The sequence below is a fragment of the Lonchura striata genome, chromosome 10, assembly GCF_046129695.1.
Source record: "Lonchura striata isolate bLonStr1 chromosome 10, bLonStr1.mat, whole genome shotgun sequence".
Classification (NCBI taxonomy): domain Eukaryota; kingdom Metazoa; phylum Chordata; class Aves; order Passeriformes; family Estrildidae; genus Lonchura; species Lonchura striata.
Window position 1 is genome coordinate 8174829 of NC_134612.1, and position 17227 is coordinate 8192055.

Consider the following 17227-nt stretch of genomic DNA (forward strand, 5'->3'; position numbering starts at 1 on the left):
TGAGACAGCAAATAAAAATAAATATACTTTTTCTTGTATTCAACATTTTAAATATTTATAGGCTGTCTTCTGTGGTACATAACCTATTGCATTATAGGTCATCTTTTTCTGTGGAGTGTTTCATTCTGAGAACTGCCTGACTGTGCCATGTAATCACTGGGAGCAGACACGCGAGACCCCTGCAAAAAGGAAATGCCATCATTTCTAATCTGTGCATATAAATGGATCATGCAAGTCTTAAGACCTGTGTGAATATCCACTTAGAAAAGTTTTAAAGTCTGTATTAAAAGCTTCTTCATTTTAACATGGCATTCTCCCACAGAGATTTTCTGCAATGGTTCATTAATCAAGAAAAGCTTCATTAATCAAGATATAGTCTGGATTTTTGAAAGCATATTTAAATTTAATATTCAGTCCTGACAGAATGCATTTTCTAATGTATTTAGACAGAACTGTGTGAAATTCTCAGTCAAGAAATCAGCTGGTCTTTATTCAGCATTCTAACAGGATGTCTTTAACTTTGATTTTTAGGTTCCTTTTGGTGTGAGACAGATTTACAGTCTTTCTGTTTGTAAATTATTTTTTTATATATAAAACTCCCGTGTGTCTGATTGGAGGATATTTTTCTTTGAAATTCTGCTGTCTGAATTCCACAAGAAAATAACCAGGAAGCTCTGTGATGTGATATTGTAACCAGACTCTCACTTAACTACTCATTTGTCTTTTAACTTGGTCGTGGGAACAGTAATTTACTAACCTAATTCAATGCATTTGTTGCCTTCAGAGATCAATGCTGCTCTCGGCAAAGTCAATAACAAAACTGTATTGATTTTCCTGGGACCAGATCAGCCCCTTTACACATGAGTGCGACCTTATAGCATAATAATTTTTCTGTGCAATTTCTGAAATATTAACCCATGTTTTTGTCCTTGCACAGGTCCTGATATTCTGTGTAAAAGGGAGTCCAGGAGGCAGCTGACTTCTCCAAAGAGCTGGGGCAGATAAAACATACAGCCAGGATTTCCAGTCCACTGAACCACAGAACATAGGAGGGCTCCACTCTGAACATGTGGCATGAAGAGGTGGATTATCAATATGTTATTAATATACCTGGTAATTACTCTTTTCATCTTCTTAAATGACTATTTTTTCTATCCCAGGCATAGATAAGGGCTCAGGTTTTTGGAAGAAATCAAATATGTTATAAACCAAGTACTTTTGGGAGGCAGTGTAGGTTAATATGAGAAGCATCACCCTTTTTGCCAAAAAGTGGGAATTAAGGTACTGTTTGTTGTTGGATGTACCGTACATCCAGAATCTTGTTGGACTCAATGTGATAAAGAAATGAGGGCTTGTTTAAGGTGTCAGTGCCATGACCTTCTGATATTCAGCTCTAGATCAGTGGTAGGATTTGAAAATTGCAAGGACTGGTCTAAACACCATCAGTCAAGTCTGTACATTTGGGAGCTCTTAATCTTTAAGCTTTAGACAGAAGGTCATAGGCAGAGATGCACAGGAGTCAGCAAGGAAACTGCTGGAGGATGCTGGCAGAAATTCAAAACAATGAAGGTGTGTGGTAGACTGCTTAAGTTAACAGGAGATACCTGAGCTGTTATCCCAACATAAGAGCACCAAAGAGGAAAAGGACTACCAACAAAACATCTTTTAAGATGGTCTCTTTCCATTGAGATTGCTGTGAGAGGAAAACCTGAATTTTGTAATTAAAACTTTCAGACAAAGAATATGCAAAAGACAGAGAAATGCAAATTTGGGAACTGAGTCAACAGGAATGTAGACAGAATGAGATTTGTCTGCAGCCTGACAGCTTTTCTCTGAACTGCCTCAGCTCTGTTTAGGTGACTGGGAAATGATTCCTAAGCCATTCTGAGGCTTCAGATCAGGACCTTACAGAATGAACAGCAAAACACAACCTCTGCTGTAGCCCCCAAAGGTCTCCTAATGTTGTTTCAGTTTAATTAGGCTATTAAAAGAAAACAAACCTGTTCTTGACATTTATGAATATGCAGTGTTTTGTGCCGTTTGTATGGAGCAAGTTAATATCTTCACCCTGTCTCCATACGTTTTTTGTGTGTAAACTGTTTTAAATAATCCTTTGTTTTATAGAAATTAGATGAGCCCAGTAAAATATTTCTCCTAAATACCATTCTAAATACAAAGGCCTTGCTGATGTACAGCTGAATATTTAGAGAACTAATTTATTAAGAACAGAACCAGTAATTTTTTTACTGGAGAATCCTACAGCTTTATCACATTGTTCTATGTTAAAGTAATGATGCATCAAGCTCCCCATTAGTTAGTGAGGAAGAAACCCTCAGGGCAATTGAAATGAAACAACTTAACATACAGAGTACCTGGCAAAAAAATTACAGGGCTAGACAAGAAGAATGTGGCAATGTTGGAGGTCTGTAACCGCAGCCTCCGGGAGCCTGCAGCCCTGGCCATACCACAGCAGCTCTTATGGACCCTTCTTCCTTGGCAAAGAGAGATTTGTAAAGTGATATTTGAAAATGTCTGCACAAGACAGCTTTGTAAATGTATTCCAGCATGGGATATTGGAAAAAAAAATCACAAAACCCACGATTATACTTTGATATGCAAACTCCCTGTTTCATAATAAATAAAGAAGTTGTTTAATAAGCAGATTGGTAGGGAATAGATAAATAAATAAATTTCAAAATGTCAGGAGGTATTCTGGAAAGATTTCTGTACATTGAAACTTGCAGATTTAGAAAACTAGTTATGTATCTGGACATCAAAGTTTGTTCAACAAGCAATTTTGTAAACACCTTTAATAGGTCTTTCTGTTGGTTTCTATTTGCTCCCCTAAGAAAAGGAGGCAAGTCTTCACAAACCAGATTTTGACTATAAGGATTAAACTTTTGTTGTTGTTGTTGTAAATAAATAGATTGCTTTATGTGTGAATCAGAGAACAAGTTACAATGGAATGATATCATTTCTGTATCTCATGTTTTGTGCCTAAATCATAATTAGCAAATGTGTCTGGTAATTATGCATTGTAATAAATGGAATGTTACTGCAATTTACATGTAAAATTTCAAATATGTCAGATTTTTAAAGAGAAAATTTGTGCTGCTAATTGATTATGAGTTATTTTACTTGTGCCAGTGGGCAAGGGAGAGAAATAGTACATGTTGTGAAGAAACATAACACAAGAATACAAATATTTTCTACACTGAAATCATAGATCAATACATAGAAAATATATATATAAAAAAAAAGAAAAGTAAATTTGAGTACCCTGATGCTACACATTGTTTACAGACAAAACTGGGCTCAGGTCTTTTCTGTGGGGTTTCTAAATAGGGTATTTTGCATGAGGGGGTACTGCTGGTAATTTATCTTTTCCTTAACATACAGATACCTAGCAAGGTGTGTTATTTGTGTCCCAAATACACTGCTGGGTATCTCTGTGTTATCCTTCATTGCAATTAAAGTCATATTTGTACATCTGGTATTCCTACAAAACTATACATGTTATTATACATATATATGTGTGTTTTATGTATATAAATATACAGTATAGAACAACTTTATATGCAGAACTAGTAGATGTGCAAAAAACCTGAATGTTCAATTATTTTTGCTTGCCTTATTGCTTTAACTTCTGATGACAGAGAAGCTGACTGACTATTGTAAATTACTTAGGAGTGGTAGATTGGAGTGGCAATTAATCTTACACCCTTGACTGGAGCTCTCTCTCCTCCTCCTTTACAGCAACTACTGTTTCTTTCAGTGTTGATTCACAGCATGAATATTCTCATCAAGAGACGTTCAACTGCAATTTTGGAAATGCAACATTTCTGTGCTGATACATCAGTTATTTTAATGTTCCCTATTTAATTAAATTATTATCAATATTGTTTTCTTATGCTTCTGTTTGAGGCAACATTAGTGCCTCTATTAATGTACACATTAATATTTGTGTCTGAAATATGTTGTCAGATGTTGTCTAAAGTTATTTACTTCTTAAGTCTTAGGGCTTGAAGTTCAGGCAATTGTTTTGTCTTAGCAGCAAGTTACAAACTTTTGTCAATAGCATCAGAACTTATGTAGGATGATATTCTGCTTCATGGGGTCAGGGATTTAAATAAATATACCACTAAAGTCAGGAGAACCAACCATGTGTTGGTTACAGTATGTTTCAATTCTGCTATCTCTCAATGCCTTTAATGCCAGTAATGAATTATATGGAGAAAAGTAGGGATCAGAATGTCTCCAAATCCAGGTATTTGTATGATGCTTTTATTCACTAGAATCTGTGATTTAAATACCAGAACAGTAGCAGATGTCTTAGCATCTTTAAATTTTACAGCTTCGTTTATAATTTCTCTGTTAAAGTTTTAATACTTTGAAGTGCATTGTACAAGTGCTCGTAGCATAACTACAAAATCACTTCAAAGGGATTTGAGGAATTCTATTCTTAGCAATTTCCTACAGGCAGCTTTTCAAATTCACTTTATTGACTCCAAACTGTTTCAATTTCTACTTGTATAATTTTACAAGAAATATGACAAATGTAACTGTTTTCCCCATGTTTTATGTCCCTAATGAGGAGCAAAAGGTCAAGGACTTTGGGATAGAGGGGGAAGCCAATTACTCTTGCTACTGTGCTTTGGAATACTGCTTGCAACTCACAGTCATTTTCTACCAGCAGTATTACAGGACAGTTAATTTCCTTAGAAAGTTTATGAGGCTCAAAGGATTGAGGTTTGTATTTTTTTCAATGTTTTCTATTCTTGGTTGAAAGAGACTGAGAAATATTCCCTCTGTATATATGCATGACACACATCATGAAATACAAAATATTTTAGAATATCCAGAACTTAAAGATTAGATTTTATATTGTAAGTTCATAAGTTACTGTAAGCTGCAGATAGATGTCTGACTGATTTTCAAAAACATTTATATGCCTACCTCATTGGAAGAGCTGATATACCTAGCCTATGAGGTATTTGTTAAAATCCTAATTAACTAAATGTTTCTTAGGCACATTAATTAAAAATCTGGTTCTAAATGTCATTAAGAGCTATGAAGGAAGGTGGTCACTGGAAAATAAAGAAAGGGTCAGAAGGAAAACCAGGTCAGTGTCATTAGCAAACTCGATAAATTCTTCTCATGTCTGATTTTGCACAGCTGACTTGGAGGCTGGATGCTGAGGGAATCACAGGCTGGCTTGGGTTGGAAGGGGACTTTAACTCCTCTTGTCCTCTCCTCTGCCATGGGCAGAGACACCTTTCACTACAGCAGGCTGCTCAAAGGCCTGTGATGAAAGAAAAAAGATGGGTATGAGCTTTCTTGCCCCATAAAAAAATGGACTGAATTTTCCCAGTGCAAAGAGAGAGGTCAGAGTGCAGGGACCTGCATTTGGAAATACCAGGCCTTGTAAGAGCCTGTGACAAGAGATGTGGGACTCCAGGTGGCTCTACAAAATGCTGTTTGTTGTATAGAAAATGTTACAGCAGTCTTGGGTCGTGGGGGACAGAGCCACACCTAAACTGTCAGCTACAGCCACAGGCAAGCCTGTAGACCCTTTAGTTCTGGTTACAATGCATTATATGTTTTTCTTTGCTGAGCATCTTAATACATAACAACCAATCAGCATCATATAAAATACCTTTACTATTATCTATAGCCTATCATAACTACTATCATTACCATATTATGGTCATTACTGTCCAATCACATGAGTTAGTATGTTACAGTTTAAGGTTAAAGTTGTTTTTCAGTTTTCTTGCAGGGGAAAATTCTTAGACCTTTTTTCTACTTGCCACATCAGCATGTTTGTTTGCCTATAGTATCTTTCTGCTTTTCCTAAGGCCTATTTTTGCTTGGTGAAAACATCTCGTTTGTTTGTGGTCAACATATCCTTTGCTCTATTCATGAAACCCCCTTCCAACTCAATTTAACCTTTGCTTTCTTAGTTGTCCAGTAACGACTGGCTCAGCAATTCTTAATTTAGACATCTACTATTCTTCTATATCAAAACTTGCTTCCATCTCTATTCTGCTCTCAGGTTCTACATTCAGAGAGCTTTCTGCCAAGAGTACATCCCTGTGAAACTTTCTTGTCAAACATTCATCTGTCCCAACAAGGCCTGGTTCCTGTTTAGTGAATCCTGTCAGCTCCTCACTATGGCACCAGGCAGGGCCACGCAGTGTGTGAAGGTCACCTGAGCTATTTGTTTGTGACCAGGGGATGTGAGGTGATTCATGTTTGTGCCCAAACAGTCACACTGTTAAATGTCCTAATTGCAGCAAGTCCTCAGACACTCCTGTGCTCCAGAAGGGACACAGGGATGGGACTGCCCAGGACACAGCTGCTCCAGGGGTCCCCCTGCACCGCACAGGCCAAGCCCCAGCAGGGTCTCCTCACACAGGGAGGATTTAGGATCCCCTGCTCCTCACCAGATGAGCCATCCAGGTGGAAATCATGTTTCAGTGACCATCCCCTGCTCCTCACCTGATGTGTCATCCAGGTGGAAGTCTTGCTCCAGTGAACTGCATCCATGGGCTTCTGTAGTGTGCTTTAAATATCCCCTGATGGCCCCAGAGCCCGAGACTAACTCAGAGAGTTTTAAAGATCATTTAAGGTAAAATGTAGTGAAATATTTTAGCCAGTAATGAGCAGGCCTTTTGCAAAATCTAACCTTCAGCGGGTGTCTGCTCCATGGGTCATGGTGGAGGAGAAGAGAGAGATTTGAGACACTTCAAACTTTCATCCCCAAATGGCTAAATACTGCAGAGATCTGAGGTCTGCAGCCCTGCAGCATGTACAGCCTGAAAAGGGATATGCCTGATATGCCAGGTGGCCTTTGAAAACACACAGTTCCATCAGACTGGAACAGAGCTGCTTAATGCACTGCTAATTCTTCTCTTCTATTGCTGAGTTTTCTCCTTCTATCACGTGTCATCCAAAGTCCATGGCTTATCTGAAAACTGATACACTTAAATGTCAAAACCATCTGAGGATTTACACAGTCCCTCTGCCCTTTGGTTGTTTCTTTCTTATTTTTTTTTCTCTCGTTTAGATGTCTCTGTGCCTAACTAAAGTATTACTCATAGTCCTAAGAGTAGAAATTGATGGTCCAGACTTAAATATACCTGTTGATTTAAATGCTCCCAATTTGAATATGTGATTGATATGACTGTTCTGTCTTATGTGTTCTGTACCCACTTAAACTTTTTCTAACTTTGACAGAACCAAAAATAATCTAAAGCATTTGAAAACAAGCATTTAGAGAAATCACTAGGTGGATGTGGCTATTTAAGTAGCAAACCAACCAATTCAGGCAAATAAGAGTGGTTTCTTTCTGAAATAGCCTAGTACTTTGGGTAGAAATTTTGTCTGCAGGGGAGACCATTACATGAGATACATGCTGTGGTAGAATTAAGCAAACTTTAAGCCATGATTCACTGGCAGAACAGAAAATTGTATTGTAGAAGATCTAGGGTTTATTCATAAAGAAAGAGCTAAGCTCTCTCTGATTAAACCCTGCACAGGTATCCCTCTGTGATGTGACTAAGCTCAGTCACCAATGAACTTAATTCCTATGATCCAAAGCCTTTGCTGATTTACTCTGGTGAAAATGAGCAGAAATTCCAGAGGAAGTCAGGTTGTATTTCAGTGTAATGGTGAGCACAAATGTCTGTAATGGCAACACAATAAGGCAGGGGTTTGACTGCCACTTGACTTCAAGTGCTGTTTTACTTGACCTTCAAATAGCACAGCCCCTGCCTGACTGCGTTTGCTTTGCTGCTCGTGAGGTGCATTATTTTAGTTTGTTATTTGATTGCAGAGACAAGAGACAACTGAACCAATAAATGGTAACTGATTACTTGAGTGGAGTTTAACTAGCAGAGTGTAAGTAATGAAGTGGAGTGGTAGGAATGTTTTGGTTGGGTGTTTTTTGGTTTTATTGCCAACATGACAGATCAAAGTTTTCCTGTGAATGGGGGTGGGGAGAGAGATGGATGGATTTTGGTTCTTTGTTTGGTCTTGACTTAATTGGCTGGCTTAGGAGGATACATTGTCTATTAGGCACAGACCACCATCAAACAAACAAATAAAGACAAAATTCCTGGCAGTTGTTCCTGAACATTTTGGGTTTCTGGTTTTGATTTTTGGAGGTTTTCTTTAATATCTTTAAGAACATAAGAACATAATTCTGGTTTTGCTTTCTGTAGCCAAATATTGGGAGTACAGTTGCAGTGGGTTTTGTGTATTAGGATAAATTCTAGCTTTTCCTCCCAAAACATGCTTAATAAGACCCTGAGAGGCAATGCTGTGAGGAGAGATTGAAGCTATTCCCCTTTCAGCCACAGCTACAGTCTCCAGACTACTGCACAGCAGCAATTGTCTACTTCAGACCCCTGCAAGAAACTTATTTTGCCCTCACTTTCCCTCTCTGTCCATTGGCAGAGGAGTTTCCTCAATTAACATTGTATATGGTCTGTCCTCACCTGAGGATATCAAGGGATTTGTGGCTTTCTGGTTTGGAAATAAATATTTACATTTACACATGCATATGTATGTTAATATACACATCTGTAAATATTGTGTTTTCAAAAGGTCTCACAAATACAGTATTGAATGATGGCCATCATGTGTTCTGTTGGGCCTTTTCTTGCTCTGTGGTTTGCACAGCCTGTGGCACAAGGCTGTTCCCAGTAAGGAGCTGGGGCTGGGGAAGGTCTGTTGCCCTCTGATTAGAATGGCCAACTACTTTTGTTCTCTTTCCCAGCTGAAGCAGCCTGTAAGAACACACTGAAGTGCCTGGCAAATTAACTTATAAAATATGAAGGAGTTCACTGTATTACTATCTTTCACAGCCTGCACGTGGCATTAAGCTTTGGGTGTCTCATTCTAGTGACAGACTCAGTAAAGAGAGCAGACAATGGAGTTCAACAGTCTCTAAATCTGTGGTGTGGCATAATGAAAATGGGAAATGTTGCCATATAAACTTGAGTTATTCTGAGTAGTCTTTGGATTGAGGTTCCTTGATAGGATGACCCAGTGTTCTCCTTTGTCTTAATTTGACCTGACCACAATTGTGCAGTGTATGAGAATTCCCTGGGTAGCATCAGTATGTGATGGATTCCCAGGACCTCTGGCACATATTTTCAAGGGATTTGGTTTAATGATGAATATCTTTGTTACCAAAATCCAGCCTTATTTCAGGAAAAGAAAAAGAGAAAAGGCTATCTTTGGAGATGCTGTTCATCTCTGCTGTCATATTGAAAAACAATGCATCTTGCCAGAGTGATATGATATGTCCAGGCAAGGAATCAAATATTTATTATTTTTAACCCCTCTCCTTGGAGATAAGGATGTAACTAATTTTTCAATAAGTGAGAGTGAAGAATCAAGACATGAATGAGGTGAAATTGGCTTGATCTAATGTGCACTCGAGACCCTCTTTATTTGGATGTTATTTTTAGGTTTTCTGACACTGTTCTCCCAGCTCTTTGCTGGTGCAGAAACAGAAGTCCCATTCAAATATTTTCTCATTTCAGTGTGTAAGCAGCACATGTACTACCTCCTATAATTCTAAAGCTACTGCTTGCATTTGTGTCTGTTAGAAAATTAGTATGTGAAGCTTAGGAATCAGATAGTTCCCAAATGGCTTCTCTTTATGTTCCCCCTATTAAATAGCTTTTCTCCATTTCTTAAATTAAGTGTTTCATATTTGGACAGTAGATCAAGCTGGCCTTGCTGCTGTAATTGTCATCTTAAAAGAACAGTTTTTTTATGAGAGCTCATACTGCTAATAGCAAACTGAAATATGCATGCAGAGCTGCCTAGTGTCTTTCATCAGCATTTTCACTTGCCTTTCCTAGAAGTATTATGCCAATTTTCCTTGTCTTTGGTGGTTTTGCCTTGTAGATATCTTAATAGCTCCAATGCTGTAAATTACAAGTTTAGCAGGTTAGGTGGGGGGGAAGTAGAATCAGTTGAGTGGAAAAGATGGGCATGGAAATGAAGAAAACCAATTTGAGTGGACACGGTGGGTGGCAGAACCTCAACAGGTGCAGGATGTGTTACCCCAGGGCGCATATTTATGTTACAAGCAGTGCCATATAATGCATGTCCCTCTGCTCTGGCAATCCCTGCCTTCAGCCTGATGCTTAATAAAGCACCTAAACCTATAGTCTTCTCCCTGGTGTGTCTTCCTGCTTAATTATACAGTAGCCATTTGATATTTGATCATATTTTTCTGCAGGAACAATTTTTAAAATAATTACTCAACATGAGCATGGAATTTTTTTAGGGTAGTTTACATTCACAGTTTCCTGAGTGACATCTCCACAGAGGCAGAGTCACAGTGAATTGCCAATGCTTTCCAAGTACAAAGTTGAGCTTTTCTCTTTAAAAAAAGAAGAAAAGAAATCAGAGGAGAAAAAAAAAAGACAGTTATAGAGTCAGGATTCTTTTCTGACCCATTATTGTTAGACAAGAAGAGTGCTAAAAAACAAAGCCCAGGGATGTGAGAAACGGAATATCTGACATCTGTATTCCCTTTTTCTGCTGTGGTAGCTGTCACAAGGTGCAGAGAGGGCTGAGACCATTGTCTGTTCTGTGCTAGAAAAGGATGTTCTCTGCAGATGGAAGAACCTCAAGGCCCATTTTTAGGGCAGGGGTGCTGAGGACTTTTCTTTCCCCAGAGCTAACACTTGTTTTGGCTGCTGCAGCTGTATTGTTTTCATTTCTTTCAATCTCTATTTGCCAGAGTTGAAGCAGAATTTAAGATACTGCTGCTAGATAATAATGCCTCTGTTTTTTTCTTTTCGTTGTTTTTTTTTTTTTTTTCAGGTTTCTGGGGTTTTGTTGTTGGGTATTTTTGAAGGCAGGCAAAAGTACAAGGAGAGGGATGGTGTCAACATCAAGATCTGTGCAAACGAGTCAAAGTACAGCATTTATTTCTCATGATAAAGGTATTGGACACAAGGAAATAGTAGCAAAAAACTCAATTAGAACAAAGAGTCCTTTTGCCTCTAAAAGCACCCCTAATTACTATGGATGTTTCAATTTTAATTTCTGTCCTCAGCAAAATAACAAACAACAAAAGTGCTTTCCCTCCAATTTTGAGGGCTTTTTGCTTTTGAAATAGATGAGTAGGATTTCCCAATAAATATATTCCTTGGGATTTTGTAAATGTAAGTTTTTAAGCATGTTTTGCCTTACTGCAGCATTCAGTAATGAAAATATTGATCTTATTAACTGTGCTAATTAGAGCTGAACAAAATACCTCCAGCAACAGCTAGTGAATATGCAATGAAATAACAATTCTGAAATTGCTTTGCCAGTGTTTACAGGAGATGAATATTGTCAGGGATATTGTCTGCTGTTTGGAACATGGTGAGAGGAGAGAGGGGTAAATATTTGCATTCTCTAATTTTTAAAGTCATAGTCTGGTATTAAAAAATCCCCTTGTAAAATCAATTATATATATATATATATATATATATATATATATAAGTATATATGTTTTTTTTTCCCCAACTAATGTGCTTAATAGCAGAAACAGAATTAAGAAGGTTTTGCTATGCAAGTATGAAGTATGCAAGCTCAAATGAGAGTAATCCCCTGTTGTCATGGCCCGTGAATGGTGTATTTACAAACTGTCTGGAGAAGGAGGGAAGCCTTGGGTGGTTTGGAAAGCCAAGTGTTGATGTTTGTGAAGAAATTCCTTGCTCACTTCTGACAATGACTCTTTGTACAACACCTGATATTAAATGTTAAGCATGTAAGGGGCTTACAGGAAATATGCCTTAATACATATTAAAAAAATAGGTTTAGTACACAGGAGAAGATGAGCCTATAAAGTACCTTGTGAAAGGACTGAAGAGATCCATTCTGTGAATAGTGTAAGATTGAAAGTGAACTTTGAAGTAACAAGTCATGTTTGCTGTGGAGTGCCAGTGTCCCAATACATTTGTCTTGTAGCAGGTGACAGAAATGCCAGTGCAGAGAGATTCTGGGCCTCTTGCCTTTAGACATGGCCAGCAGGGTAAGAGCTGAGGTTTCACTCTGAGCTGTTAAATATTGTTCTATTCTCCTCTTTTTCACTACAACTCTTATTCTGGCACGTGGTCCTGCAACAAAGCAAACAGTTGCCTCTGTTGCAATGAGCCATTTCATTACTAAAGTGCTGCAACCATTTTGAACAGCATACACAGTACTCATATTAATAATTCATTAGTGTATCAGTTACTTATATTTAATTCTAATTATGTACTTAATGTTTCAAAAAGTTTTTCAAATGTAAGTATATCCTGGGGGGGTTCATTTGTACTATGAATTGCTGAAGTTTTTTTTGTTTTGCCTGTGTGGAAAATAAAGGAGTTGTTGAGTTTAGACACAAACCTAACATATGGGGGCAGAATGAAAGATGTAGCAAATTTATGGTGCTGTGGTGGCCAAAAGCAGGCAGAGCTAAATCCAAAGTCTGGCATGTGCTCTTTAAAATGAGGCATTTTGCCATGTTTTTGTTGGAGAAGCGCTGGCTGTTGGGTTACAAGAATGAAACTTAATTAATAACATCAACTCTTGTGAGGTTGTGTTTTTTTTTTTTGTTTGTTTTTTTTTTTTTTTTTTTTTCAGAGTAAGGAATTAGCTAATTTTTTTTTTTTTTTTTAAGTGTTTACTTCCTTGGCCAATGTTATAGTGTGGATTTATGTTCCAGTATCTTAGTTCTCAGGGTTTCCAACCCTGATTCTGCAACTCAGAAATGGAATTCATTCATTATGGTTTCATTTCTGGGCACCAATCCCACAAAGTCTCTGGCATATGGGGATGTTGATGGGATGACTCACATGCATAAAATTAAGCTTGTGTTTAACTAATGGTAGGATCAGAGCTTAAGTCACCAGTAGAAATGTATATTTGATTTCCTCCTGGACTTAGCATAGCATGTTGAGAAATATGTATTCCCAGTGGGTGACTTAGAGAAAGGGTGGTGATCAAGGAACAGTGATGAGTCCCTGCCCCTCATATGTTTATTTGAAGTGAAAATCATTCTTATAAAATGAGAGGCTTGAACTTCAGGAAGTTTTTTTCTTAGTATTAGTGGTTATTCTAAAGAGGAAAGCACAAAAAAATCACAATAAGGTAGAATGGCTGGCTAAGATAGATCAAAAGCTTCCATTCCCCAGGTAATTGTCTTTCCTTTTTGAGATTCCTCTGAATGTTTAGTGCTAATGAAAACAACAAAAGACACTATGAGACTCAGCTGTAACAAGGTTCTTCTTTTGGCATTGGAAAAAATAACAATCCCAATAACTCTCAATACTGACCTCTGGATGCTCCAAGTTCTGTATACTTGGATTTTTATGTTCATGCATGCTGTTTTCAGTATTACAACAATGCAAGAGTATTTGCTGTATGTTTGTTATGTGTGTAAAGCTCTGACATATCTGTATATATATAGTAGCACCATGCCAAACTTGTACCAGTGTTTAGCTGTTCCATAGCTGTCCTGCATTTCTTCTCTGCTCTGGTGCCATGGTCAGGTGTGGCCTTGTGTAAAACAGAGTGAATTGCTGCAGTGTTCTTCTGCCATTCCTAGCAGGATTTCTTGTCTGCTTAATATCCTGTGTCCTCTGTGGTTGTCTTAGCTGGGTGCAGAGTCTGGATATTATCCAGCACAATTCAGAATCTTCCCAGCCTCTGTATTAGCCCCCTCTGATTATATTTTGCCAGTAAACCTAGAAGAGTTTTATTCAATCTACTTTATATTTGTGTATTTTTTTTATGATCCTTCCCAAAGACTGCACTGACCTTTCTTTCAAGAGTGAGCACATTGCCTGTGCATGAGGGTTCGTGGCTTGAGTCAGCTAGCAGAGGTGGGTGGCAGAAAAGGCAGCTCTTTCCAAGCTTCCAACCTTCTCTTGGAGAGAGCTTCAGGGAACATCTGATAGCTGCATTGGCTGGGAATGCCTGGCTCACTGCTGATGGTGAGGTTTAGCTTCCAGAGGCTTTTGCTTCTGTCAGCTCTAACAGAGAGCTTCTGCTCAGCTCTAACAGAGAGCTTCTTGGTTAGGAACTGCTGCAGCCCTCCTCCAGCTGTCAGCTGTGCAGGGGAAGTCGTGCACTGCTCCCCAGGCTCTGCGAGAGCCCAGCTCCAGCCTGCAGCCAGCACCGAGGTACTGCTTGGCAGGGTGTCTGTAGAATGGCCCAGAAATGCTGCTTAAAACTGTCCAGTGGTAGTGTCAGTGTGCCAAGGGCCATGATCCAACATGAGCTCATTAGAGGACTCAGCCCAGATGGGACTCCATTGAGAGGGTGCTGCCACCCAGATCTTGAGCTACAGAGGATGTCTTATGCCTCTCCCTGACTGAGCAGCACAATTTGCACTGAGGTTCCTTTTTGATGTAAGAAAGCTTTTTTTGCCATGAAGATTACCAAACATTAAATAATGTAGCCAGAGGGTGGAGATATTCAAGCCCTGGCTCAAGAAAGCCCTGCATAAACTGGCCTGGGTAGCAGTGCTTTGAATGGTGGGTTGGACTACAAAGGTCCTTCCTAATCTAAATTATTCTGTTGTACATAATGGGCAAGTGGCACAGAGCCTGTGAATTTTGGCTTTGGGATTGACTCAAGTGAAAACCTAAATAATGATGCCTATGTGGGACAAAAAGGAGCTTCAATTACTGATTTTGTTAACTCAAAGTGATGATTTATCCTTTCTTCTCCCACCACTTAAAGAGGCTTTTGAATTTCTCCATTTAACACAGGAAATAAAGGTGACTCTCTAATCACTTTTCATGAAATGACCCTGTCAGGTTTGAAGTGATATTGATTTAAAGTTGTCAAGGAATGGAGAAGATTGCAATCCATCTGATGTGGCAGCCTCAGTAGACTCAGAGGGATATGATTATAATTATCATTGCCATTAAACACTAATTAGTAGTGTTAATTAGTTAAACACTAGGCTAAGCCTGTCTTGTTCTGCTGTTGTGTTGTTTATTAATTTGTTTAGGAATAAGGGAAGGTAAATTAATCAGGAAAATTTGATTTGGCCCTCTCACAAGAAGAGTGGCTCTTGATCCTCTTGTCTCTCTGTATTTTATGAAACCCTAGAAAGTATCTTGTAGAGTCTCTGGAGAAGAGCAATAGTTCAGCTGTGCACATCTATCCTCATTCTGCTCCTCCAGTTCTGCTCTATAACAGGGGCTCTGTGCCTGTGCAAGCCAGTGGAGAGTTTGCCTTTGACTTCAGTGGCAGCAGAACAAGCCCCATATGTCACAAATGTACTTTCCTGTCTCAGAAACAGAACTAGTGACAGGTCTAGAATATGATTAAATTCTCTGATTGCTCAGTGTGTCATGTCAAGAAGCACCCTCAGTGACACAGTCCTCCTGGCTCTTGAAGGGTGGGTTTATAGAAATATTTAATTTCCTCTTATGGAGATTGTGCTTCGAAACAGTAGCTGGCAAGAGAGGGTAGTGAGTGACTTATGGTGCCCTACTCTGCCAGAATTAGGGAAAACTGAAGTGGGTAATGTTGCTCTGTAGCTGTGAGAAGGAGCTAGGAGCTGATTCTCCTTTTTTCACAGCTACAGTTTGGAGTCCAGAATTTTCAGAATCTCTGGCAAAATTCAGAGATTCTTGGACTGGCGTAGAAACCACTCCAAGTAATACCAGAATGGCATGAGGATGAAAACAGAAAACTTTTCCTGTGGAAACATGGTAGAGCCAAGCTAGACCAAAGACAAGGTTACCTGAGGGAGGAAGGGGTTTGCTGACATGTGTGAAGGCCAAGCTTGAAAGAGTTATTCACAACAGGCAGGGGAAAGTCTGCAATGCCTCTACAAAATAAAGTCCTGTAGCTCTGGCTGTGAGTACCCTTACTCTCTGACCCGTCCTTTTTCTTCTGAAGAGAGAGTCTTTGCTGGGTTAAGGGTTTAGACTGCTGCCTCTCTGAACCAGGAATCTCCCCTGTCTTTTGCAGGTATTTAATCTCTAATACAGACCACTGCCATGCAAACACTACTGTCCAGAACTGGAAAGGCAATGATCATGTCTGAGATACAGCAGCAGCTGGGTGACTGTAGAAGAGGAAAAACTATGCACTAATAAGGGGAAAATTGTGTCTGTGTATAAAGTGTCAAATATGACAGTGTATAAATTCAAAAATTTCTCTTAAAATCTATTTTGAGGTTCCTTTTCAATTTTTAATTACCTACCTTTGTTATTAAACTTTTTTTTTTTCTCATCTGTTCTTCAAGTAAACACTTTTTATCCACTCAAACTTTTCTCTGTCTCTTTCCAGGTCACTTGATCCTGAAAAATGTACAGAATCCATCTTCATCCTGTTTTTAATTAAATTTTCCATTTGTTCACGTAAGTTTGCTTTTAGCATTTTTTTTGAAATTTGTACAATTTTACTGAGTTTCTAGACATGTAGGCACAGCTTTTGTGCATATCAACTTTTTATTTCACTTTAAAAAATAGAAGCTGTCTTTTTTTGCTGTATTGCAGTGAGCTCTAATAACAAGTATCCAAGTATCTAGCAGCATATAATAAAGGTTTTGTATAGCACTGAGTAATGAATTAACAGAACAGGTACATGATGAATCATTTAACTGTACCTGGACAACTCCATACAGTAATAAGCTCTTAGCGTTTTGTTTTTCAGTGAAGTGGAGAGACCCCATGAGGTCTATTAAAATTTCTATCTTTTCCAGAATGCAGGTGGGATCATATCCAAACACTGGAGTGCTGAAATCTTGATTACAAGCTTCTACTTCTTGTTCTGGACTCGACTGAAGCTTTTCTGAGGGACAAATTCTTTTCCTGAAAAAGAAATCTCTGAACACCGACCTCTCTATTTTTCCAGGAACAACAAAACACACTTGCTTTGAGTTTGACATAAAAGCATGCGACAGCAGTGTCCAAAAAAAACAGTTAAATATAAAATATGCACTAGCAGGTTTACCCCTTTGACAAAGCTTGACCTGCCTGTGACAGACCCTATTAAGGGTGGGCTGTACATCACCGGTGCCCTTTTTTTATGGGTGTGGTGTAAGAGGCAAAAACACAAAGGAATGTGTGAGCATCATTTGGGCTGTAAGTCTGAAGGAGGATGTGATGAGATGAGGGTGGAGTAAAAGCTCAATACTGAATGGTCCAGCTTTGATTGCTTTGTGTCATCATCATTCTAGAATTCATAACCACCCCAGTTTTGG

At 38.7% G+C, this 17227-nt stretch overlaps 1 long non-coding RNA gene across 1 annotated transcript; it reads left to right on the forward strand.

The window, feature by feature from the left end:
• Window positions 1–939: 939 nt before the first annotated feature.
• Window positions 940–16869, forward strand: LOC110483651 (uncharacterized). The gene is made up of 3 exons (XR_002467614.3): window positions 940–1113; window positions 16312–16382; window positions 16727–16869. It is a non-coding gene; the product is annotated as an uncharacterized LOC110483651 (long non-coding RNA).
• Window positions 16870–17227: the final 358 nt, after the last annotated feature.